Source organism: Salmo salar, chromosome ssa27 (assembly GCF_905237065.1).
Source record: "Salmo salar chromosome ssa27, Ssal_v3.1, whole genome shotgun sequence".
NCBI classification, from domain to species: Eukaryota; Metazoa; Chordata; class Actinopteri; order Salmoniformes; family Salmonidae; genus Salmo; species Salmo salar.
Genome location: NC_059468.1, coordinates 1,362,568 through 1,388,279, shown reverse-complemented (window position 1 = coordinate 1,388,279; position 25,712 = coordinate 1,362,568). Strand labels below are relative to the sequence as shown.

The window sequence follows — 25,712 nt, the reverse complement described above, 5'->3', positions numbered from 1 at the left end:
TATGTGTCTGTCTATCCCTGTTCTCTCCTCTCTGCACAGGCCATACAAACACTTCACACCGCGTGGCCGCTGCCACTCTAACCTGGTGGTCCCAGCGAGCATGACCCACGTGGAGTTCCAGGTCTCCGGCAGCCTCTGGAACTGCCGGTCTGCGGCCAACAAGGCAGAGTTCATCTCAGCCTATGCTACCCTCCAGTTTCTCGACTTCTTGGCGCTGATGGAAACATGGATTACCACAGAAAACACTGCTACTCCTACTGCTCTCTCCTCGTCTGACCACGTGTTCTCGCATACCCGAGAGCATCTGGTCAGCGGGGTGGTGGCACTGGAATCCTCATCTCTCCCAAGTGGACATTCTCTCTTTCTCCCCTGACCCATCTGTCTATCTCCTCCTTTGAATTCCATGCTGTCACAGTCACTAGCCCATTCAAGCTTAACATCCTTATCATTTATCGCCCTCCAGGTTCCCTTGGAGAGTTAATCAATGAGCTTGACGTCTTGATAAGTTCCTTTCCTGAGGATGACTCACCCCTCACAGTTCTGGGTGACTTTAACCTGTTAGGGCTAGGGGGCAGTATTGACACGGCTGGATAAAAAACGTACCCGATTTAATCTGGTTACCACTCCTACCCAGTAACTAGAATATGCATATACTTATTACATATGGATAGAAAACACCCTAAAGTTTCTAAAACTGTTTGAATGGTGTCTGTGAGTATAACAGAACTCAAATGGCAGGTCAAAACCTGAGAGATTCCTTTACAGGAAGTGGCCTGTCTGACCATTTCTTGAACTTCTTTTCCATCTCTATCTGATTCTGAAAAAGCGTGTGCGAGCAAGGAGGCCTACAAACCTGACTCAGTTACACCACCTCTCAGGAGGAATGGGACAAAATTCACCCAACTTATTGTGGGAAGCTTGTGGAAGGCTACCCGAAACGTTTGACCCAAGTCAAACAATTTAAAGGCAATGGTACCAAATGCAAATTGAATGTACGTAAACTTCTGACCCACTGGGAATGTGATGAAATAAATAAAAGCTGAAATAAATCATTCTCTCTACTATTATTCTGACATTTCACATTCTTAAAATAAGTGGTGATCCTAACTGACTTAACCTCTCTCGGGTATGTGGGACGAATCGTCCCACCTAGTCAACAGCCAGTGGAATCGAATGGCGCGAAATACAAATACCTTACAAATGCTATAACTTCAATTTCTCAAACACATGACTATTTTACACCATTTTAAAGACAAGACTCTCGTTAATCTAACCACATTGTCCGATTTCAAAAAGGCTTCACAGCGAAAGCAAAACATTAGATTATGTCAGGAGAGTACCCAGCCAGAAATAATCACACAGACATTTTTCAAGCTAGCAAATATGTCACAAAAACCAAACCACAGCTAAATGCAGCACTAACCTTTCATGATCTTCATCAGATGACACTCCTAGGACATTATGTTATACAATACATGCATGTTTTGTTCAATCAAGTTCATATTTATATCAAAAAACAGCTTTTTACATTAGCATGTGACGTTCAGAACTAGCAAACACACCGAAAACTTCCGGTGAATTTACTAAGTTACTCTTGATAACCGTTTACAAAATACATAATTATTTAAAGAATTATAGATACAGAACTCCTTTATGCAATTGCGGTGTCAGATTTTAAAATAGCTTTTCGGCAAAAGCACATTTTGCAATATTCTGAGTAGATAGCTCGGCCATCAAGGCTAGCTAAACAGACACTCGCCAACATCGAGGCTCAGTAAACTCAGAAAAATTGGATTACCTTTGCTGTTCTTTGTAAGAATGCACTCCCAAGACTTCTACTTCAACCACAAATGTTGTTTTGGTTCAAAATAATCCATAGTTATGTTCAAATATCCTCTGTTTTGTTCGTGCGTTCAGGTCCCTATCCGAACGGTGATGCGCGGACGCATGTCGTGACAAAAAATTTCAAAATATTCCATTACCGTACTTAGAAGCATGTCAAACGCTGTTTAAAATCATTTTTCTCGTAAAATAGCGATAATATTCCAACCGGGCGACGTTGTTTTCGTTCAAAGGCTGAAAGAAAAACATGGCCACTTCTCGGGCATCTCCTGTCTCTGAGCCACCAGCCTGACCACTCACAAACAGCGCTCCTGTACCTAGCCCAGAGACAGCAGAGATATCATTCCACTTTCTGGCGCCTTCAGAGAGCCTATGGGAGCCTTAGAAATTGTCACGTTACAGCAGACATCCTGTATTTTCGACAGAGATGCCACAGAAGCACAAGAAATGGTCAGAGAGGGCACTTCCTGTATGGAATCTTCTCAGGTTTTGGCCTGCCATATGAGTTCTGTTATACTCACAGACACCATTCAAACAGTTTATAAACTTTAGAGTGTTTTCTATCTACATCTACCAATTATATGCATATTCTCATTTCTGGAAAAGAGTAGTAACCAGTTTAAATCGGGTACGTTTTTTATCCGGCCGTGAAAATACTGCCCCCTACCCTAGAGAGTTTAAGACAGGGAATTTTTACTAGGATTAAATGTCAGGAATTGTGAAAGACTGAGTTTAAATGTATTTGGCTAAGGTATATGTAAACTTCCGACTTCAACTGTATGTTTGCTTCAAGAAACAATTAGAAGTACTTGTAATATGTGTTTCTAAAGAAACACAAAACAGACAAACTATGTTTTATTGTTTTTGCATTATCATCCCCTAGCTGTAACTAATGTTGTCGTTGTTGTTGTTGTAAATTGTTGGACACTGCTTGTATTAAATTCAATCTCGCTTTGGGGTGGCAGGTAGCCTAGTGGTTAGAGTGTTGGGCCAGTAACCGAAAGGTTGCTGGATTGAATCCCGGAGCTTACAAGGTAAAAATCTGTTCTTCTGCTCCTGAACAAGGCAGTTAACCCACTGTTCCCTGGTAGGCCACCATTGTAAATAAGAATTAGTTCTTAACTGACTTGCCTAGTTAAATAAAAAATGAAACACTACATATCACTATTTACCTATGATGTCAATACTCTGCACCCAGTGGTGAGTTGGTTTTTAGGAAGAAGGAAAGAAACCCGATTAATATTTTTATTAGATGATTTAACGATGTGGCTATATTTGTATTTTGAATTCATCTAACGTTACCGCAAATTCGCTGTCGAATAGATGCATTTTGTGTCGCATAGGAACCTAACTAAAGATAGATAGCTAAATAATCTGTTATCTCTACTCTAGTAAGATATCATAATTTCCTTGAGAAAAATAGCCATCATGTAGGCCAACTGACTGAAGCTATTTCTCTATCATCGGATGGGGCCACAGTGTCTTCTGATCCCTCCTGTCTCAGCCTCCAGTATTTATGCTGCAGTAGTTTATGTGTCGGGGGGCTAGGGTCAGTCTGTTACATCTGGAGTATTTCTCTTGTCTTATCCGGTGTCCTGTGTGAATTTAAATATGCTCTCTCTAATTCTCTCTTTCTCTCTTTCTTTCTTTCTCTCGGAGGACCTGAGCCCTAGGACCATGCCTCAGGACTACCTGGCATGATGACTACTTGCTGTCCCCAGTCCACCTGGCCGTGCTGCTGCTCCAGTTTCAACTGTTCTGCCTGCGGCTATGGAACCCTGACCTGTTCACCGGACGTGCTTGTTGCACCCTCGACAACTACTATGATTATTATTATTTGACCATGCTGGTCATTTATGAACATTTTAACATCTTGACCATGTTCTGTTATAATATCCACCCGGCACAGCCAGAAGAGGACTGGCCACCCCTCATGGCCTGGTTCCTCTCTAGGTTTCTTCCTAGGTTTTTGGCCTTTCTAGGGAGTTTTTCCTAGGGAGTTTTTCCTAGCCACCGTGCTTCTTTCACATGCATTGCTTGCTGTTTGGGGTTTTAGGCTGGGTTTCTGTACAGCACTTTGAGATATCAGCTGATGTACGAAGGGCTATATCAATAAATTTGATTTGATTTGAAATTTGATTTGATATTCATAGCTGAGCTGTACCTATATCATGTTGCCAGTTTCTACAGCGACAGATTTGTGCATGTATTCACCTGTTGGCTACGAGCTAGGGTAGCGCACTAGCTCATTTGTAGTATTGGCAAGGAATAGCCTAGCCCTGGGCATTTGCCGCGTTCATGTGCTAGTCGGAAATAGGAATCTCGGATATTCAATTCAATAATGTGATTTGTTAATTCGTTGAATGCGGCACGTGATTAGCTGCAACCAGTTAGCAAGTCGGACATTTCCGACTAACACGTGAACACGGCAATTGGCTGTGTTGGAGAAGATCAATGTATCATGGGTAAATAGTGACTGACTGACTGATCTACAAATAATAATGAGTCGTTATTAATGATGCAAGGTGATTTGTAGATCAGTCAGTCGGTAGTCACCTGCAGTCGAATTGATGCTCTCGAACACGGCCACAGTCTCAAGTCAGATGGCGTCACCTCTTCTGCAATGCTCCTCTCTTCAACCGATCAGTACAGGCAGAATCGATGCGCTTATGGAGCCAGATACCTGCCAAAAGGTTGAACGTACGTATCGTTAGGATCGTAAGGAAATACATATGTAAATTGTTCGGATGGTAAGAAAAGCCATGCATGAAACTTAATCGTTAAAATAGATCTATAAACGTTCAAATCCTATGTTACAACTATGAATGAACATTTACACGTTCAATTACTACTTTACGTCTCTCTTTACCCGGTTACTTATCTGTTTTGTGCATACAAACTTTTGTCAGTAATGTGGCATTTGCAAAGGACATGAACCGAACGTAGCTAGTTGAAGTTAGCTAATCATTAAAAAACAACTATAGTCAAGACATTAGAGATGCTTTGCATGTTTAATCCTGTTTAATTTCCAAAATACAAGTCTAGAGCTTGTTTTACAACTGCATTCAATAACGATGTTATACCAGTAGATTACGAAGTATAAATCAAATCCAATTTTATTGGTCACATACACATGGTCAGCAGATGTTATTGCGAGTGTAGCGAAATGCTTGGGCTTTTAGTTCTGGCAGTGCCGAAATACCTAACAAGTAATCTAACAATTCCCCAACAACTACCTAATACACACAAATCTAAGTAAAGGAATAGAATGAGAATATATACATATAAATATATGGATGAGCAATGACCGAGCGGCATAGGCAAGATGCAATAGATGGTATAAAATACAGTATAAACATGAGATGAGTAATGCAAGATATGTAAACATTATCAAAGTGACTAGCGATCCATTTATTAAAGTGGCCAATGATTTCAAGTTTGTATGTAGCCTCTCTGTGTTATGGATGTTTAAGTCTGATGGCCTTGAGATATTAGCTGTTTTTAAGTCTTTCGGTCCCAGCTTTGATGCACCTGTACTGACCGCACCTTCTGGATGGTAGTGGGGTGAACAGGCAATGGCTTGGGGGGGTTGTTGTCCTTGATTATATTTTTGGCCTTCCTGTGACATTGGATGCTGTAGGTGTACTGGAGGGCAGGTAGTTTGCCCCCAGTGATGTGTTGTTCAGACCGCACCACCCTCTGGAGAGCCCTGCGGTTGTGGGCGGTGCAGTTGCTGTACCAGGCGGTGATACAGCCCGACAGGATGCTCTCAATTGTGCATCTGTAAAAGTTTGTAAGGTTTTTATGTGACAAGCCAAATTTCTTCAGCCTCCTGAGATTGAAGAGGCGCTGTTGCACCTTCTTCACCACACTGTTTGTGTGGGTGGACCATTTCAGTTTGTCCGAGATATGTACGCCGAGGAGCTTAAAGCTTTCCATCTTCTCCACTGCTGTCCCATCAATGTGAATAGGGGGTGCTCCTTCTGCTGTTTCCTGAAGTCCATGATCATCTCCTTGTTTTGTTGACATTGACTGAGAGGTTGTGTTTGCAAAACACCTCAATCCAAGAATCCTCCCCTCCTCCCTGTAGGCTGTCTCGTCGTTGTTGGTAATCAAGCCTACTATTGTTGTGTCATCTGCAAACTTGATGATTGAGTTAGAGGCGTGCATGGCCTCACAGGCATGGGTGAACAGGGAGTACAGGAGGGGGCTGAGCACGCGCCCTTGTGGGGCCCCAGTGTTGAGGATCAGCGAAATGGAGATGTTGTTTCCTACCTTCACCACCTGGGGGTGGCCCGTCAGGAAGTCCAGGACCCAATTGCACAGGGCGGGGTTGAAACCCAGGGCATCAAGCCTAATGATGAGTTTGGAGGGTACTATGGTATTGAATGCTGAGCTATGGTCAATGAACAGCATTCTTACATAGGTGTTCCTCTTGTCCAAATGGGATAGGGCAGTGGCGATTGCGTCATCTGTGGACCTATTGGGGCGGTAAACAAATTGAAGTGGGTCTAGGGTGACAGGTAAGGTGGAAGTGATATATTCCTTGACTAGTCTCTCAATTCACCTCATGATGACAGCAGTGTGTGCTACGGTTCGATAGTAATTTAGTTCAGTTACCATTGCATTCTTTGGTACAGGAACAATGGTGGCCATCTCGAAGCATGTGGGGACAGCACACTGGGATAGGGAGCGATTGAATATGTTCGTAAACACACAAGCCAGCTGGTCTGCGCTTGCTCTGAAGACGCGGCTAGGGATGCTGTCTGGGCTGGCAGCCTTGCAAGGGTTAACATGTTTAAATGTCTTACTCACTTCAGCCACGTAGAAGGAGAGCCCACAGTCCTTGGTAGCGAGCCGCATCGGTGGCACTGTATTATCCTCAAAGCGGGCAAAGAAAGTGTTTAGTTTGTCTGGAAACAAGACGTCGGTGTCCTTGACGTGGCTGGTTTTCCTTTTGTAGTCTGTTATTGTGTGTAGACCCTCCCACATACATCTCGTGTCTGAACTGCTGAATTGCGACTCAACTTTGTCTCTATACTGACATTTTGCTTGTTTGATTTCCCTGCGGGGGGAATAAGTACACTGTTTGTATTCAGGCATATTCCCAGTCATCTTTCCATTGTTAAATGCGGTGGTTCGCGCTTTCAGTTGTGCGCGAACGCTGCCATCTATCCACGGTGTCTGGTTAGGGTAGGTTTTAATAGTCACAGTGGGTACAACATTTTCTATACACTTCCTTATAAACTCACTCACCGAATCAGCATATACGTCAATATTATTCTCTGAGGCTACCCGGAACATATCCTAGTCCGCGTGATCAAAACAATGTTGAAGCGTGGATTCCGATTGGTCAGACCAGCGTTGAATAGTCCTTAGCATGGGTACTTCGCAGAGGTGTGGACTCGAGTCACATGACTTGGACTCAAGTCAGACTCGAGTCACAAATATGATGACTTGCAACTCGACTTTGACGTTAACACCAATGACTCGTGACTTAACTTGGACTTGAGCCTTTTGGCTCGACTTGACTTGATACCCTCCCCAAGCCCAAATATTAAAAATTATGCTATTAAAAAAAGTGTGCAGTGCATCAAGTCTTCATTTAACGGATTACAGTTTGAATCGGACAGCAGCCAATCAAATTGTGCCAGCTGAGAAAAAGTTGTGCGTGGCAGTGCAGAGGAACGTCAGCGGGTGAATTCAGATGGAGCCCTTGGAAAGATGATACCCAAAATGATTATTTTCGGCTATACGGACGAGGCTGTATCAACAAAAAAACGGATTGCAACTTGCAAAACATGCTGGAAGAAAATTACAGATGAAGGCGCAAAAATGTCCAACTTTGTTCGACATTTGAAGCTGCACAAAGAATGGTAAGTCGTGGCTAATATAGCCGACAGTTATATAATTTATAACTTTACTAGTGTAGCATGCAGGCTAACGTTACGTTAAATCAATGAGCCTCCACACAGTCAGTCAGTGCAGAAACGTGATCATTGCACCCAAGATTGAGCTACAACTGGCTAGGCAGTTGGTAGCCTAAATCCTGCCTGATGTTACTGCTGTTCTTAAAACCATTGACATACGTTAGCCTACAGTAACCACACAGAGTGTGTGTGTGTGTGTGTTAAGGTTGGGCGATGGTGTACAAGCCTACATCGCCTGATTGCGCCCCATAGCGATCCTCGATAGTCGATCACTATTGGGGGGGGGGTCTTTCTCATGGCTACCCATGTATTTCCATGGAAATATAAGGTTTATTTGGAAAGTAATAAATATATAGATATTTTTAAAAGCATTCATGATTTGCGTAAATGTAATATACTAACTATTACTCTTGTTAAAAATATGAAATGGTATTACATTTGGTGAAGAGCACATTATGACTTGTTTAGAACTCAAAACTCAAAGTTTAGGACTTGAGACTTGACTTGATACTTGACGGTCTTGACGGTCTTGACTTGAGACTTGACTCGGACTTGCCTGTCTTGACTTGGGACTTGCCTTGAGACTTGAGTGCTAAGACTTGAGACTTACTTGCGACTTGTAAAACAATGACTTGGTCCCACCTCTGGTACTTCCTGTTTGAGTTTCTACCTATATGAAGGGAGGAGTGTATAGGAGGTGTATAGTCTTGGGCCTTCAGCAAATTACTTGTGTGAGAATGATAAAGACACAGAAGAGCCTTGTCTAGAATAACCATCTGAGCTGCAAAATAGAAAGTACATATGATTTAGGCTAGGCCTATTCAGCTATCTAAATATGCCATGTTGTTGTGTGTTATTTAATGGCCATATAATTGCATAATTTGTTTGTATAGCCGTGTGGGGCTATGGTGGTGCTCATGTAACCAAATGAATCACACTTTTCCCAGTATTTGGGAGCATGGACTGTAGGCCTTATATTAGGCATTTGACTGTTGTATTAGTGAATTCCACTCTGTATGTAGGCTTGTTATAGCCATTTGCGTTGCACAACCCCATCACGCAGAGGCTATATCCATATCAATAAATGAGACATAACAAAATATTGATTAAGTATTGGCTATAACCTGTCCTGAGTGAAAGAGCCAAGGGGTCATAAATGGTCAAGGCTATTTATAGCCTTTTCTTATTGCCAGATCTGTTTTCCCTGTCAGCCACTGCACGTGCTTCTTCAACTATTTTGTTTAACATTTATTTAGAGGATATATTTAGAGGCCTGTGAGCTAGGGCCTTTTTTTTTAAAAGGGAGCCCTATAATAAAAACAGTTATTAAACACAAATAGAGTTCTAAAATTATTCAGCAAGACACCAGTACCCAAAATGATAGCCTAAATTGCAATGCTTACAAGTTGAAGGCCTATTTTTTATTTGGATAGACCTAAATTAAACATTGAATTATTAAAGTGATAGGCTAAAGAACTTTGGAGAATTCAGATAATTTTGAATACACATGGACTTCAATAAACAAATGGATAAGACTGTTCTATTCTCTTTGAGTTAGTTCCTATTGCATCTCAGACAAATGACTGAATGGATGACATACTGACTGACTGAAGGATGAATTAAATGTTCAAGTATGTTGGAATGACGAGTTGCACGCATCATGCATGCGCTGCACTTTATTTGGCTAGTAGGCAAATAGGCCTCTACATTAGGGTATAATGACTGTTTGGCTGCATGCCTCCAGAAGGGCATCTTCTGAGGCTGAGAGGTGCTTTTCTGAAGGAACATGGTGCTGTGGTGCTGTATGGAGGTTACAAGCTCATCAACTGGGCAGCAGTGTCATGATGGAGGGAATAGTCTATACGGAGACTACTTACATTTACATTTAAGTAATTTAGCAGACGCTCTTATCCAGAGCGACTTACAAATTGGTGGATTCACCTTATGATATCCAGTGGAACAACCACTTTACAATAGTGCATCTAAATATTTTAAGGGGGGGGTTAGAAGGATTACTTTATCCTATCCTAGGTATTCCTTAAAGAGGTGGGGTTTCAGGTGTCTCCGGAAGGTGGTGATTGACTCCGCTGTCCTGGCGTCGTGAGGGAGCTTGTTCCACCATTGGGGTGCCAGAGCAGCGAACAGTTTTGACTGGGCTGAGCGGGAACTGTGCTTCCTCAGAGGTAGGGGGGCCAGCAGGCCAGAGGTGGATGAACGCAGTGCCCTTGTTTGGGTGTAGGGCCTGATCAGAGCCTGAAGGTATGGAGGTGCCGTTCCCTTCACAGTTCCGTAGGCAATCACCATGGTCTTGTAGCGGATGCGAGCTTCAACTGGAAGCCAGTGGAGAGAGCGGAGGAGCGGGGTGACCAATGCAGTAATGCAATACTTAAGACCAATGCAGCAGAGTTATTATAAAGTGTGGGAATAAGCTTATGTCAGATTTAGCCTCTGTTTATTCTCTCCCTTGTTCATTTCAAAGTCCATATGTTCATGACCCGATTCATATAAATCATGTCAAATTATTATATTTTAAATTCATATTAACCACTCCTACAGATATGATTTGGCAATATTTGGAGATATGAAATAAATATCAAAATGTTCAATAAAAAAATATTTTGAGTGGCAGACTCCAGTGGTCATACAAAATTCATAGATTCCCCAAACAGCTATTATTATTCTATGTTTCATTATTCCTGGTAGATACTACTAGTTATGTTTAATTATTCCTGGTATTTACTACTGGTTATTATTGCAGACAGAGCCCAGAGAATGGGGTGGTGCAAAACTGACTTAGTCATATTTTGATAAGGTGCATGCATGGGGATGTCCATGTCACCCAGAGATATGCAGATGTTGTAGAGAGACACCTAGCGGACTGAAACTTCACTGGTATAGGCATAATACAGCTAGTGCTATCTAGACTTACACTGGCAAACAAATCCATTACATTAGCTACTTAAATGTGAAGTAAACTCAACTGAGGAGAAATAGAGAATGGAGACTTTTAACTTGAAAACATGCAGGATACCTCTTTCCATTCCCTGACTTCCGTTTTTTTTGTACTGTGTTATGCTTGTTCAGGTAGCACTCCTCACAGGTCATTTGGTGTATGTTTTTTTTGTTGGTGAGATGAAACTGCCAAAACTCTGAAAGGTTTTATTGTACATCAGAATTGCAACAGATTTGTTCAAGTCTAAAATGTTAGTCCGTAATCGTAATGTGGTGTTTGTATGTTCACAGATGAAATTTCACGTTTATGTTCATGTTTCACACATGGATTTTCTTACAATCCTAACAATATGTACTGTACGTTCAACCGTTTGGCAGGTATTTGGCTCCATACGCGCTATCTGATGTAATGCTGCATTCAAACCAACTGGGAACTCGGAACTGGGAAGTGCGCTCAAAACAACTGGGAACTCTGAAAAAACCGAGCTCCCACTGGGAAAAATCGATTTGAACGTCATCCAACTCGGGAACTCGGGCCTCTTTCTAGAGCTCTGACTTTCTGACCTAAAGATCACTGACGTCATGATTTGACCTCGTATTTTTCAGAGTTCCCAGTTGTTTTGAACGTGGCATAAAACAATGAGCCCTGGGCAGAGGAGACGATGAATCTGTATTGTTCTTGACCAAGTGCACATGCGCCAAATCCACCTCTTTAAAAAGATCACTGTAAAAACGTACCCTAAATTGTCTACTTAATCTACTTGCATGAAAAAGTATTACATTTAGTGTAGCGCATGTGAAACATCCGGTTAATGTTAATTTCATATTGTTGTAGGTGATAAAAATCAATTATCTTTCTGGATCTGATCCAGCATCAACATGTGCGTGGCAAAAAATAAAGAAGCTAATGATCCTCTGTGGCTAAGTCATGCTCCCTGGTGAAGTATTTTGAATGATTTTATTTAGACAGGAGTAATTATATAGTTTTGGCGAAACATCAATTTCCTTTAAGGCAGTCCAACATCTTAACAGTGCATTGTGGACCCGCCAACTTTCTTTTCCAATCGCAAGAGGCTGAAACCAGAGATATATAATGACAAGATGCTCATGTCTCTGCCCTAACAATGGGATCTCTGTCCCAAAGGCGGGAAGGTAGGCGACAAGCTTAGGTCTGCATATGTCACGTCCTGACCCTTGTAAGAGGTCATTTGCCATAGTAGAGCGGTCAAGGCGTGACAGGTGGTTGTGTTGGGTGGTTTTGGGTTTTCTGTTTATATGTGGGGTTTTTCTAGTATTCTATTTCTATGTTTTGTTTTCCAGGTTTTTGCCGGGTATGGTTTCCAATCAGAGGCAGGTGTCTTTCGTTGTCTCTGATTGGAAGCCATACTTAGGCAGCCTGTTTTCCTTTGGGGCTTGTGGGTAGTTGTTTTCCGTTTTGTATACGTACCTGACAGAACTGTTGGCTGTCGTTTTGTTATTTTGTTGAAGTGTTATCATTAATAAAAGAAATATGAGCACTTTACACGCTGCACCTTGGTCCCCTTTCAACGACCCCTGTGACAGAACTACCCACCACCAATGGACCAAGCAGCGTGCATTCTCGAGGAGGAAGAGCAGGACCAAGCAGTATGGTTCAGAGGAGTGGACCTGGGAGGAGATCTTAGATGGGGCAGAACCCTGGACAAGCCCTGGGGAGTATCGCCGTCCGCAGTGGGAGATAGAGGCAGTGAAGGCGGAACGACGATACTGGGAGGAACAGCTAGGCAGGCAAGAAGAGGCCAAGAGGCAGCAGCAAAATACATTTTGGGGGGGGCACACGGGTAGATTGGCAAAGGCGAGGTTAAGACCTGAGCCAATTCCCCGTGCTTACCGTAGGGAGCGAGTGACGGTATAAGCACCGTGTTATGTGGTGGTGCGCACGGTGTCGCCCATGCGCACTCACAGCCCGGTGCGCTCGGTGCAATCTCCTCACCGTTGCCATGCTAGAGTTGGCCGGCTGCCTGGGAGATGCACCGGTTCAACGTATCTGGTCTCCAGTGCGTCTCTTCGGCCCAGGTTATCCTGCACCTACTCTACGCACGGTACCCCCCATTCACCAGCACGGCCCAGTTCGTCCTGTACCAGCGCTCCGCCCTTGCCAGGCTATTATCAACATCGAGCCAGGATGGGTTGTGCCAGCCCTAAGCGCCAGACCTCCAGTGCGCCTCCAAGGCCCAGTGTACCCTGTGCCTGCTCCGCGCACTCTCCCTCCAGTGCGCCACCATAGCCCAGTACGTCCTGTGCCTGCTCCGTGCACTCTCCCTCCAGTGCGCCACCATAGCCCAGTATGTCCTGTGTCTGCTTCTCGCACTCTTCCTCCAGTACGCCTCCATAGCCCAGTACGGGCCGGTGCCTGCTTTGAGCACGCGGTCCTCAGTGCATCACCCCAGTCTGGTGAGACCGGTTCCAGCTCCCCGTAGGAAGCCTCCAGTGATGATCAATGGTCCGAAGCCTCCAGCGATAATCCATGGCACGAAGCCTCCAGTGATGATCCATGGCTCGGCGCCTGTAGGGATGATCCATGGCACGAAGCCTCCAGTGATGATCCATGGCCCGGAGCCTGTAGGGATGATCCATGGCACGAAGCCTCCAGTGATGATCCATGGTGCGGAACCAGTAGTGATGATCCATGGCACGGAGCCTGCAGTGAAGGTCCCCGGTCCGGAACCTACAGAGACGCTCTCCAGTCCGGAGCCTCCACCGACGCTCTCCAGTCTGCAGCCTCCGGCGACACTCCTCAGCCCAGAGCCTCCGGCGACGCTTCTCAGCCCGGAGCCTCCGGCAACGCTCCTCAGCCTGGAGCCTCCGGCGACGCCACTCAGCCCGGAGCCTCCGACGATGCCCCTCAGCCCAGAGCCTTCAGCGGCGGTCTGCAGCCCAGATCTTCCAGCGGCGGCCTGCAGCCCAGATCCTCCAGTGGCGGCCTGCAGCCCAGATCCTCCAGTGGTGGCCTGCAGCCCAGATCCTCCAGCGGCGGCCTACAGCCCAGATCCTCCAGCGGCGGCCTGCAGCCCAGATCCTCCAGCGGTGGTCTACATCGCAGAGCTTCCGGTAAGGATCTACAGTCCGATTCCTCCAATAATGATCCACAGGCCAGGGTTTCAGAAGCGGAGGGATCTGCAGGCGGAACGGGGGTTACGCCCTGATCCGGAGCCACCTCCGTTGCTGGAGGATCGGAGGCAGAGGAAGGGTCTGGGTGTAGCGCATGAGCCGCCATAGACGTTTGTCACTTTCCCTTCCCTCCCTTTGTGTTTGGGGTTGTTTTTGTTGGGTTTTTGTTTGAGTGCAGTCGGGGTCTGCACCTTTGGGGGGGTGGGGTACTGTCACGTCCTGACCCTTGTAAGAGGTCATTTGCCATAGTAGTGCGGTCAGGGCATGACAGGTGGTTGTGTTGGGTGGTTTTGGTTTTCTGTTTATATGTGGGGTTTTTCTAGTATTCTATTTCTATGTTTTGTTTTCCAGGTTTTGGCCGGGTATGGTTTCCAATCAGAGGCAGGTGTCTTTCGTTGTCTCTGATTGGAAGCCATACTTAGGCAACCTGTTTTCCTTTGGGGTTTGTGGGTAGTTGTTTTCCGTTTTGTATACGTACCTGACGGAACTGTTGGCTGTCGTTTTGTTATTTTGTTGACGTGTTATCATTAATAAAAGAAATATGAGCACTTTACATGCTGCGCCTTGGTCCCCTTTCAACGACCCTTGTGACAGCATATTATTACCCTAAGAAATGCCCTGGGTTTATACAGAAAAGAATTTGGCGAGACTGAGCCCTCTCGCTTCGCCTCTTCGTTTGCTGAAACTACATCACTAGAGAAAAAGCACCCGAGCCCTGAAGTTTCCCATCATCCTGACCAAGCTCCTGGAGTGGGTGTTCGGCATCTCGGTAATAGGTGCAGCATTGGCTCTTGTGACTTTTGACCTTCTAGACATGAGGCTCCCAGAGGCCTACAGGGAGGTGGCCGGGCCCATGCCTATGTATCTGCTGCTAGTGTTCGGCTGCTACGAGGTAGCCACCTTCAACGACTGTGAGGAGGCATCCAAAGAACTACAGGCTCAGATAAAGGAGGCCAAGTAGGACCTGAGAAAAAAGGTTTGAAGATGTGAAAAGTAGAGACTATAGAGACTCTTGGAGAGACTGTTATAGACACCACAAAGACAGATTTGGAAACATACACAAGGCAAAGTTCTTATCATGGACCATGTTTTTTTTAAATTTCCTACAGTTCCCAATGTCCATAGAGTGGAGTGGATAAAGTCTTAAAATCAAATAGGTTCTTCCTGAGTTACATACATCATTGGATGCTGTAGTCCCTATTCTGTATTCATTATTCACCCTATACTGATGCCAAGTCACACGAAGACTCATCCATCATCCATATCTGACAGCACTATCCAGTAGCCATTTAGACAATGCATCTTACAAAAAACAGTAACACATAGCCCTTAGATCAGGTCCCCCAGCAGATATGTTTTCTGAAAATAAATCAATCATGTTTTAGCAAAGATTTCCATCCCTATTGTGTTTGCAAGTTGGTCACGTACACAACCGTTCAAAAGTTTGGGGTCACTTAGAAATGTCCTTGTTTTTGAAAGAAAAGCACATTTTCTGTCCTTTAAAATAACATCAAATTGATCAGAAATACAGTGTAGACATAGTTAATGTTGTAAATGACTATTGTAGCTGGAAACGGCTGATTTGAAGAAGAGTGAAGAGTGAACAGTGAAGAGGCGACTCCAGGATGCTGGCCTTCTAGGCAGAGTTGCAAAGAAAAAGCCATAGCTCAGATTGGCCAAAAAAATTATAATATTAAAATGGGCAAAGAACACAGACACTGGACAGAGGAACTCTGTCTAGAAGGCCAGCATCCCAGAGTCGCCTCTTCACTGTTGATGTTGAGACTGGTGTTTTGCGGGTACTATTTCATGAAGCTGCCAGTTGAGGACTTGTGAGACGTCTGTTTCTCAAACTAAACACTCTAATGTACTTGTCCTCTTGCTAAGTTGTGCACCGTGGCCTCCCACTCCTCTTTCTATTCTGGTTAGGGCCAGTTTGCGCTGTTCTGTGAAGGGAGTAGTACACAGCGTTGTACGAGATCTTCAGTTTCTTGGCAATTTCTCACATGGAATAGACTTCATTTCACAGAACAAGAATAGACTGACGAGTTTCAGAAGAAGGATCTTTTTTTCTGGCTATTTTGAACCTGTAATCGAACCCACAAATGCTGATGCTCCAGATACTCAACTAGTCTAAAGAAGGCCAGTTTTATTGCTTCTTTAATCAGAACAACAGTTTTCAGCTGTGCTAACATAATTGCAAAAGGGTTTTCTAATGATCAATTATCCTTTTAAAATGATAAACATGGATTAGCTAACACAACGTGCCATTGGAACACAGGAGTGATTGTTGCTGATAATGGGCCTCTTTACGCCTATGTTGATATTCCATTAAAAATCAGTCGTTTCCAGCTACAATAGTCATTTACAACATTAACAATGTCTACACTGTATTTCTTATCAAGTTGATGTTATTTTAATGGACAAGAAATGTGCTTTTCTTTCAAAAACAGGGACATTTCTAAGTGACCCCAAACTTTTGAATGGTAGTGTATGTTCTGATGCCACTGGTTATAAATGAACAAACTGCTGATTACATATGTTTGGTTTCAACCAATAACATCAATGGAAACAGAGCAAGCATATTAAATGCTTGTACTATTACATCACTAGTGCTTGTACTATTACGATAACCCTATAAAGGGCACTTGTGCACTGTGAAGGAAATAGACAAGATCCTTTAGGAATGTCTATAACATAAAGCACAGTCAAATCACTGTTCTGTGGCCAAGTGTAGTTCACTGTGAAAAGTCTACTAATGAATCTCAAGGGTCATGCTGGTACAGAACGGGACTAGTTTCTGTCCCAGGAATGTCAAACAATTGCGTACTGTCTAGCTAATTGAGTAGTATGTCTGGAGATTCAGCTGTTGATCGCATCGGCCAGTTTTTGTGTTCAAAAAGGGCACATTCCATTGTAATGTTTCTGACTTGTGTCCTGAGGCAATTGCGACTTAATAAAGACTGGCCGTTTTTTCCCAAAGCGCTCTTTCTCTCTATTTGTGTGTGTGTGTGTGTGTGTGTGTGTGTGTGTGTGTGTGTGTGTGTGTGTGTGTGTGTGTGTGTGTGTGTGTGTGTGTGTGTGTGTGTGTGTGTGTGTGTTTGATGAATATCTCAACATATGGCCTCGGCTTAGGAGCTTCTTTACTTCAACCACATAATGAATGCTCTCTACTGTTCTATGGATAGTCTAAAAAGGGTCTTATACAGTATTTGTTTGGCAACATAAAAATACATACTGTTTCCCTTTTTGAATTGGTTTCAGCTGAAATATATAGGCGAAAATATTTAGCTCAGAACTGATCTGATGTCTCTTTCTCTCGTCAGGCTAAAATGGCTGCCTTTGCTCATTTTCAGTGACCCCTGCTGGGCACAGATAGAGCACAGTCTGGGCAAAGGCATCATTAAAGGGCGTAAAAAAAAGTTATATAACGAATGCAAACAAATGCATTCCATGTGCCTGATTGGCGTGGGATCAAGCTCTGCCTTGCCACCCCCCATGGATCTGTTGCAAGCCCCACAGAAAAGTGGGGTAGTCCCGCAGATTTGCACTTTCCACTAATCACCTGCATGCGTAAATCTGACTTCATCTGTTTGTCTTTATCTCCAACTTTGATCGTTAGCCTGTAACACAAATAGTGTTGTAGTTAACATTGGCCTAATACATAAAAATAACTTTGTTGATGTCAATGTTTTGCATCAGACAAACAGAAAAGGGCCAAATCCAACAGAACTCTAGACTAAAGCACATTCTTAGATTTCAGTTTTAATCCCAAATCTCCAAAAGTGACATTGCCTTCAACACAGTTTGAGTATGTTTATGTTTTAGCGATAAATCTGCAATCTAATGTAGCCTACAACCAGTAATACACAAAGCTCTCCCATTAGTAATGACCTTTCAATTGGTATAGCTCTTTGTTAAATCTCCTTGCATTTTGTTTACAATGCACGTGAGAGGATTACCGTTAGTGTTATTGCTATGCGTTGGGCAAAAGGCTATTCACAAGAGGGAAGCTTTTGATTTAATACAGTACTGTAACTTGAAACGCAGAGTCAAATCCATAATAATGATCGCATAATAATGCAAAATCTCTTCCGGCCGGCCCACTGACGAGGCTTAGAGAAGAGTTATGATTCACACGGCAAAAGGTGGTGTAATGCTACCATTGCATTTCAACTAACCCAATGTGACTTTTGTAAGAGAGGCAGTCACAATAGACCTTGAGAAAACATTTTGTATGCCTTCTGGGCCCAAGCATTATGTCTCTGTGAAAAGTAATACGCCAGAGAATAAAATGGAATGGAGTTCAAATGAAAATGTATCATGATTTGTTCTTCAGGTAGTGTGACATTGACATAAGTTAATTCATCTGAGAATCAGTCTAAATGTCTTCTCACTGCTGAAGAACTTGAGATTGACATCTCTTTTCCAAGTGAGCCCTGGCCAAGAAATACAAGTGAAACAGCTTCCATCCATATCTTTTCTCATGTGGAAACTACGTGTTGAATTGCATTGTACAGAGTATATTCATTCATTCAAGGTAATTTATGAGGTGATGTTGATGTTATGAATTAACCTTTGCCCTCCAGGCCAATAGCTCCTGGTCCTAAAATAGGATAAAGTGGTATAGGCCTACCCTCAGCTGCCACTAATTTTAGTGTTACAAAGCAATCATTTTAACAGTGTAGTTTGGAGTGTTTGTAACGAAATAGGATATAAAAACATATTGCGTTATTTTCATATGCTTTTTCTTTGGAAATGAGTGTCCACAGACAAGCATATGAGAAGGATGTTTGTATAGAATAGTCAACAGATTCAATTCTTTGTATAGAATATTCAACCGATTCTATCAAAACTGTTCAACCCTATCCAAAGATTATTTTCATATGTTTTTTATATGATTTCCTGTGGAATTCTATGAAACTTTGTCATGAGTAGGTGTAGTCATTATCTGATACCTTGAAAGCAGATAATGTATCTATCTAGTCGCTAACCCTCACAACTATCAAATACTCCCCTTTCTCGGAACCATGAGCTGTCAACATCACCTCATGAATAACCTTGAACAAATGTTCTGAATAGATGTTTGTATGAAAAATTGTCCTTTTGGTCCACTGTGGCTCAGTTGGAAGAGCACGGCGCAGCTTTGGCGCTTGCAATACCAGGATAGTAGGTTTGGTTCCTGGGACCACCCATATGTAAAATGTATTCAGGCATGACTAAGTTGCTTTGGATAAAAGCGTCTGCTAAATGACATATATTATTAAATATGTTTGATAGATTTACTAGAGTTGACACACCATTGTTTCTACATTGCCAGTAAAAGGATGATTCATTTTGAATTATTAATTTGTTTTGTAACACAAAGTTCTGTGTAAGTCAAACTCATTTGAGTTCTTGCAGTCACTGCCTAGTGGTTTTGTGTGTTTTTTCTGTAGAATTTTAGCTTGCGTTTTGAAATATCAACCAACAATTTCATGAGAGGTCTGGTTTTGGCATGAGAGGATCTGACAGACAGGGAAGCAGTGAGAGAGAGAGATGACTTATGCACACAGAATGTACTCCCTGTTTTTTTGTTGCTCCCTCTGCAAGCTGAGCTGACGAGGCGTAGGGGAGACCGGGTTGGTTGTCACAGTGCTGATTACTCCCAATCCAAATGCTGCTTTGTAATAATTTTAAGGTTAAAAATGTGTGAATTATTTGAAAAAAACTCATCCACCTTGTCAATTCATTGAGGTGAGGGGAGTTTAGGTTTTTCATGTGATTTTATTTTATTATTATTTTCTTTGTAATTGTTAGGATTTTGGGAGTATCTATGAACAATTGTGTTTGTTGAAAAGAGGAAATGGAGAGCTATATTTAAAACCTATTTCAGAGTTCCTAGGTCAAGCCATGTGGTAAATAGCATCTTAATTAGCATTGGGGGGAGATCGGTTGTCACAATTAACTCCATTATAACATTTTTGGGGGTTGGTTGTGGGGAATTCCGTGGTAGAACGATAGTAACAGAATGACATCACAGGTCCCTGATCTGTACTATACAGAAATGCATAATTATGCATCTCAATCTCTTCATGGTGATGTATCCTCAATAGGTACACAAGGTAGAAACATGTACAATCCTCCTTTGCATGTTTGGGTATTGTTCTACACACTGGCTAATATGCTAATGAGCTCCTCCCTCCAAACAAGACCGGACCAAATCTGTATCAATCATAGATGTCTATGTTTCTCAGGTTTGGACAGCAAAGTAGAGCACAGCATATCAGAGTTAGAGCCCTGCATGTGAATTGTAAGCCCCTACCCATGACCGAGACATTCAGGCCCTACCCTACTCAGGCCCGATTGCTTCTGCCTAATTTAAAGCCAGGCCCCGTGAAAAGCCCGAAATCAGAAATAACTTCCTCTGTTAGTCAATCCATTAGCTGCTCCTCTTTGTCTGTCACTCGATCCCTGCTCATGGCAGCTTTGAGTCTGTGAGTAACCATAGCAATGGCTTTGCTTGGGCTGCCCTACTCATGAGGAGACATAAGAGCAGTTATCTGTTTGCTATTTTTCATCACTCTGCTAAAACTCAAGGAGCATTAATATTTTTTTGTGAAATAATCTCTCCTGTTTTATATTTGAAATCAGTCAATTGAAATAAGTAAATTAGGCCCTAATCTATGGATTTCACATGACTGGGCAGGGGTGCAGCCTGGTAAGGCATAGGTCCTGGGTGGGCATGGGTGGGCCTGGTAGGGAATAGGTCCTTGGTGGGCCTGTTAGGGCATAGGTCCTTGGTGAGCCTGTTATGGCATAGGTCCTTTCACATGACTAGGTCAGAATGAGTTTTTCCCCACAAAAGGGCTTTATTAGAGACAGAAATACTCCACATTGGAGGCGGCTTATGGTAGAGACATGAACATTACATTCTCTGGCAACAGCTCTGGTGGACATTCCTGCAGTCAGCATGTCAATTTCACGCTCCTTTAAAACTTGAGACATCTGTGGCATTGTGTTGTCTTACAAAACTGCAAGTTTTAGAGTGGCCTTTATTGTCCCCAGCACAAGGTGTACCTGTGTAATGATCGTGCTGTTTAATCAGCTTCTTGATATGCCACACCTGTCAGGTGGATGGATTATCTTGACAAAGGATAAAATGCTCACTAACAAGGATGCAAACAAATGTCTGCAAAGAATTTGAGAGAAATAATGTTTTTGTGCGTATGGAACATTTCTGGGAACTTTTATTTAAATAAAAGTTCCCAGAAATGTTCCATACGCACAAAAACATTATTTCTCTACATTTTTTTGCACACATTTGTTTGCATCCTTGTTAGTGAGCATTTTATCCTGTTGGATTTATATTTTTGTTCAGTGTATAATGTCAGGGCACTTCGGGCTCGGGTCGGGTAACAGAGCTTTTCTAGCCTTCCCTGTAGCTCAGTTGGTAGAGCATGGTGTTTGCAATGCCAGGGTTGTGGGTTTGATTCCCACAGGGGGCCAGCACAGAAAATAAATGTATGAAATTGTATGAAATGTATGCATTCACTACTGTAAGTTGCTCTGGATAAGAGCGTCTGCTAAATGACTAAAATGTAGAGTAGAGTTCTGTACAGTGGAGTACAATACAGTACATTATACTGTGCTCAACTCTACTGCACTGTGCTGAGCTAATACTCTACTGTTTTCTAAGACCCCTTTTCTATCTGTTTAACCAGAAATCAAAGCCTTTGCTTATTCCAAGGTTGAAATATATACACCAACTTTGATGTGCTCCTATGTTAGTGCTCATGGGGCCTTTTACATGGAAATGCCCTTGTCACAATCCAACCCATTGTAACCATATTGTTTGGGAACATTGCCACTACCAGTATACAATAAATCCCAAGCACTTTTGTGCTTGTGCTATAAAGAGCTCCCTTCGTTGCCTCCCTCTCACGCACATATTTTTTCTGTCACACACCCACACCGGCACACACGCATGTGTAAACACACGCATACACACATTTACTCAAAATGTCATATGTTATTATCAATGCATAAAATGCCGAATTTTGTTAGGAATATCTTTCGATCAAGGAAAGGCTTGGCTGTCTGTATGCTATATTGCCTCACTTCCTGTTACAAAAGGAATAAGCTACTAGCAAACATTGTGACAACCAACCCCATACTGCGTGACAACCAACTCCACGATGGGGCTGGTTGACACAAGTGGACAGAGTTTGTTTGATGGCTTATAACAATAATATATGCCATTAAGCAGACACGTCTATCTAAATTACAGTCATCCGTGCATACATTTTACATATGGGTGGTCGCTGGAAATGAACCCACTATCTTGATGTTGCAAGCGCCATGCTCTACTAACTGAGCTACAGAGGACCACTGGCTTATAACTCCATGTTGGAATAAGATATGAGGATAAAAAGTGTCCCAATTTCAACCCAAGACCTTGGTCTTTCTCCTAATATTGAAAATAGTCTTGTAAGATATACTGGTACTGAGAAATACACACAAGTAAAATGTGTGGCAACCAACCACGGTCTCCCCTACAGCACTGTGAGAGGAGCGCTGAAAAACAGGCATAAACAATATAGGGTCACATTTGGGTCCTCGCCAGTCCTACAGGGATCAAGACACAGTGCCAGCACTAAGAGTAGAGTTATCAACACAGACATGAATTTAAAACCTGAGAAAGTATAGGTTATCCTCCTATCATACCAAAAAGCGTTCCCCTCCTACACAATTCACATTTCACAGTAAAGCTCAAAACCTTGGAAAAGATAGGATGATGGCAAAGTCAGAGACTTAGGGGGAGGAAAAAGAGATAGGAAGAAAGGGATGAACTGGGCTGAAAACAGACGTGAGGGAGTGGGTCAGGCAGAGAGAAAGATAGAGAGAAAGCTAGTCTAAGAGACAAGGGCAGGACAGCTGAGCTGGAAAACATGGTAGATGACCCTGACTGAGTCATGATGGGTGAGAGGAGCGTGTGACAGGACATTTTGACAGGAACAGTAGACTACACCCAGACCGCGCTCCGATGGCAGGGTGTCAGGATGTGCCCTGATTGGAGAGAGAGCCTGAGCCGAGCTGCCTGACTGTGTTGTTGACAGTGACCAGGGTGTCTTCCTTCCCCTCAGCCCCCTGTGACCCTGACATGTACTCTCTCTCTCTGTTGTTTTTAGTCAGTAGCCTAGGCAATGGCTCAGGGGGATGTCCTGTGTAACACTTTGACGAGCTACGTTATATTTATGTTCATTTGATGTTGATATATACAGTGCATTTGGGAAAGTATTCAAACCCTTAACTTTTTCCACATTTTGTTACATTACAATCTTATTCTAAAATTGATTAAGATGTTTTTTTCCCTCATCAATCTACTCACAACACCTCATAATGACAGAACAAAAACAGGTTTTTACACATTTTTGCTAATTTGTTAAAAATAAAAAACTGAAATAACACATTTACATGAGTATTCAGAACCTTTACTCAGGACCTTGTTGAAGCAAAAAAGATAAAACAGGCTTTTAGACATTTTTTCAAATGTATTCAAAATAAAAACAGAAATAATTTATTTACATAAGTATTCAGACCCTTTGCTATGAGTCTTGAAATTGAGCTCAGGTGCATCCTGTTTCCATTGATCATCCTTGAGATGTTTCTACAACTTGATTAGAGTCCACCTGTGGTAAATTCAATTGATTGGACATGATTTGGAAAGGCACACACCAGTCTATATAAGGTCCCACTATTGACAGTGCATGTTAGAGCAAAAACCAAGCCATGAGGTCGAAAGAATTGCCCTTGGAGCTCTGAGACAGGATTGTGGCGAGGCACAGATCTGGGGAAGGGTACCAAAAATGGTCTGCAGCATTGAAGGTCTCCAAGAACAAAGTAGCCTCCATCATTCTTAAATGGAAGAAGTTTGGAACCACCAAGACTCTTCCTAGAGCTGGCCGCCCGGCCAAACTGAGCAATCGGGGGAGAAGGGCCTTGGTCACTCTAGAGTTCCTCTGGTGAGATGGGAGAACCTTCCAGAGGGACAACCATTCTGCAGCACTCAACCGATCAGGCCTTTATGGTAGAGTGGCCAGACGGAAGCCACTCCTCAGTACAAGGCACATGACAGCCCGCTTGGAGTTTGCCAAAATGCACCTTAAAGACTCTCAGACCATGAGAAACAAGATTCTCTGGTCTGATGAAACCAAAATTGAACTATTTGGCCTGAATACCAAGTGTCACGTCTGAAGGAATTCTGGCACCATCCCTACGGTGAAGCATGGTGGTGGCAGCATCATGCTGTGGGGATTTTTTTCAGCGGCATGGACTGGGAGACTGGTCAGGATCGAGGGAAAGATGAACGGAACAAAGTACAGAGAAGAGATCCTTGATGAAAACCTGCTCCAGAGTGCCCAAGACCTCAGACTGAGGCGAAAGTTCATCTTCCAACAGGACAATGACCTTAAGTACACAGCCAAGACAACGCAGGAGAAGTCTCTGAGCGTCCTTGAGTGGCCCAGCGAGAGCCCGGACTTGAACCCGATCGAACATCTCTGAATGTCCTTTTAGTGGCCCAGCCAGAGCCCGGATTTGAACATGATCGAACATCTCTGGAGAGACCTGAAAATAGCTGTGCAGCAATGCTCCCCATCCAACCTGACAGAGCTTAATAGGATCTGCAGAGAAGAATGGGAAAAATTCTCAAAATATAGATGTGGCAAGCTTGTAGTGTTATACCCAAGAAGACTCGAGGCTACCATAGTTGCTTCAACAAAGTACTCAGTAAAGTGTCTGAATACTTACTATGTAAATGTGATATTTCATAATATTTTTTTTTACATTTGCAAACATTTCTAAAAACCTGTTTTTGCTTTGCCATAATTCCTTTTTTACATTTTAGAATAAGTCTGTAACGTAGCAAAATTGGAAAAGGTCAAGGGGTCTGAAAACTGTATGTGCACACACCACTGCATAATAAAGAACTAGAATGAAATGATCAAGTCAGCCACAGGTCAGCCTATTGTGTTCCCACGGTTCCTGTTCCAATAAGCCACTGGCTGAACACACTAGTAATGAGATGCTAGCTAGCTTTCCACAACCACAGTGCCGCCCATGCAGGTTACAGATGCTACAACATGGTGTCCCAAATGGCACCATATTCCCTATATAGTGCACTACTTTTGACCAGGGCTCTTAAGGCTCTGGTCAAAAGTAGCGCACTAAAAAAGGGAATAGGGTACCATTTGGGACTCACACATGGCTACCATAACTTTAGATAACCTCCCCCTAGGCTCTGGAAACTCCTGACTCTTGTATCCTACCTACTCTGTTATTGGGTTAACGTCTGCTGGCCACGATCCATGCTGTGTCCTGCTGATTGGTTGGTAGACTCGGTCCAAAAACTCAGGGCTAGACCTGCTGGCTGTGCCAAACCCACTCTGTTGTCCTCCAAATTGTGAGCCTCTCACTGGGTCTCTGACATCAGTCCTGCTTCTATGTTGTTCATGCAGCTCTTAGTCAGTTCAACTATGTCTATGACTCCTGATATAAAATGCTTTGCTTGATATGACCTATGAGATTGGCTCATAGTATCAGGAAATGGTTGTGTCATATATGGCTACATGTCTAACAGCACTAGCACTTGATGTTTACGGCCTAAAAACACAATTGAATAAGATTTTTCTAATTCAGTGTCTAGACTGCCCTTACATTCAGTACAGGTGATAAAGATTTTACACGTGTTCCTCATTGCTCTTCACCTTTACTTATGTCAAAGCAGTGGACCAGCGAGTCAGGAGTCAACAGAAGAGCAATTCTCCTCAACAGGCTCCCATTATGTTGAGGCTCTCT

The 25,712-nt window shown here is 43.1% G+C and overlaps 1 pseudogene; it reads left to right on the top strand.

The window, feature by feature from the left end:
- Positions 1-12,703: 12,703 nt before the first annotated feature.
- On the top strand, positions 12,704-14,856 carry LOC106588141 (dolichol-phosphate mannosyltransferase subunit 3-like; annotated as a pseudogene).
- Positions 14,857-25,712: the final 10,856 nt, after the last annotated feature.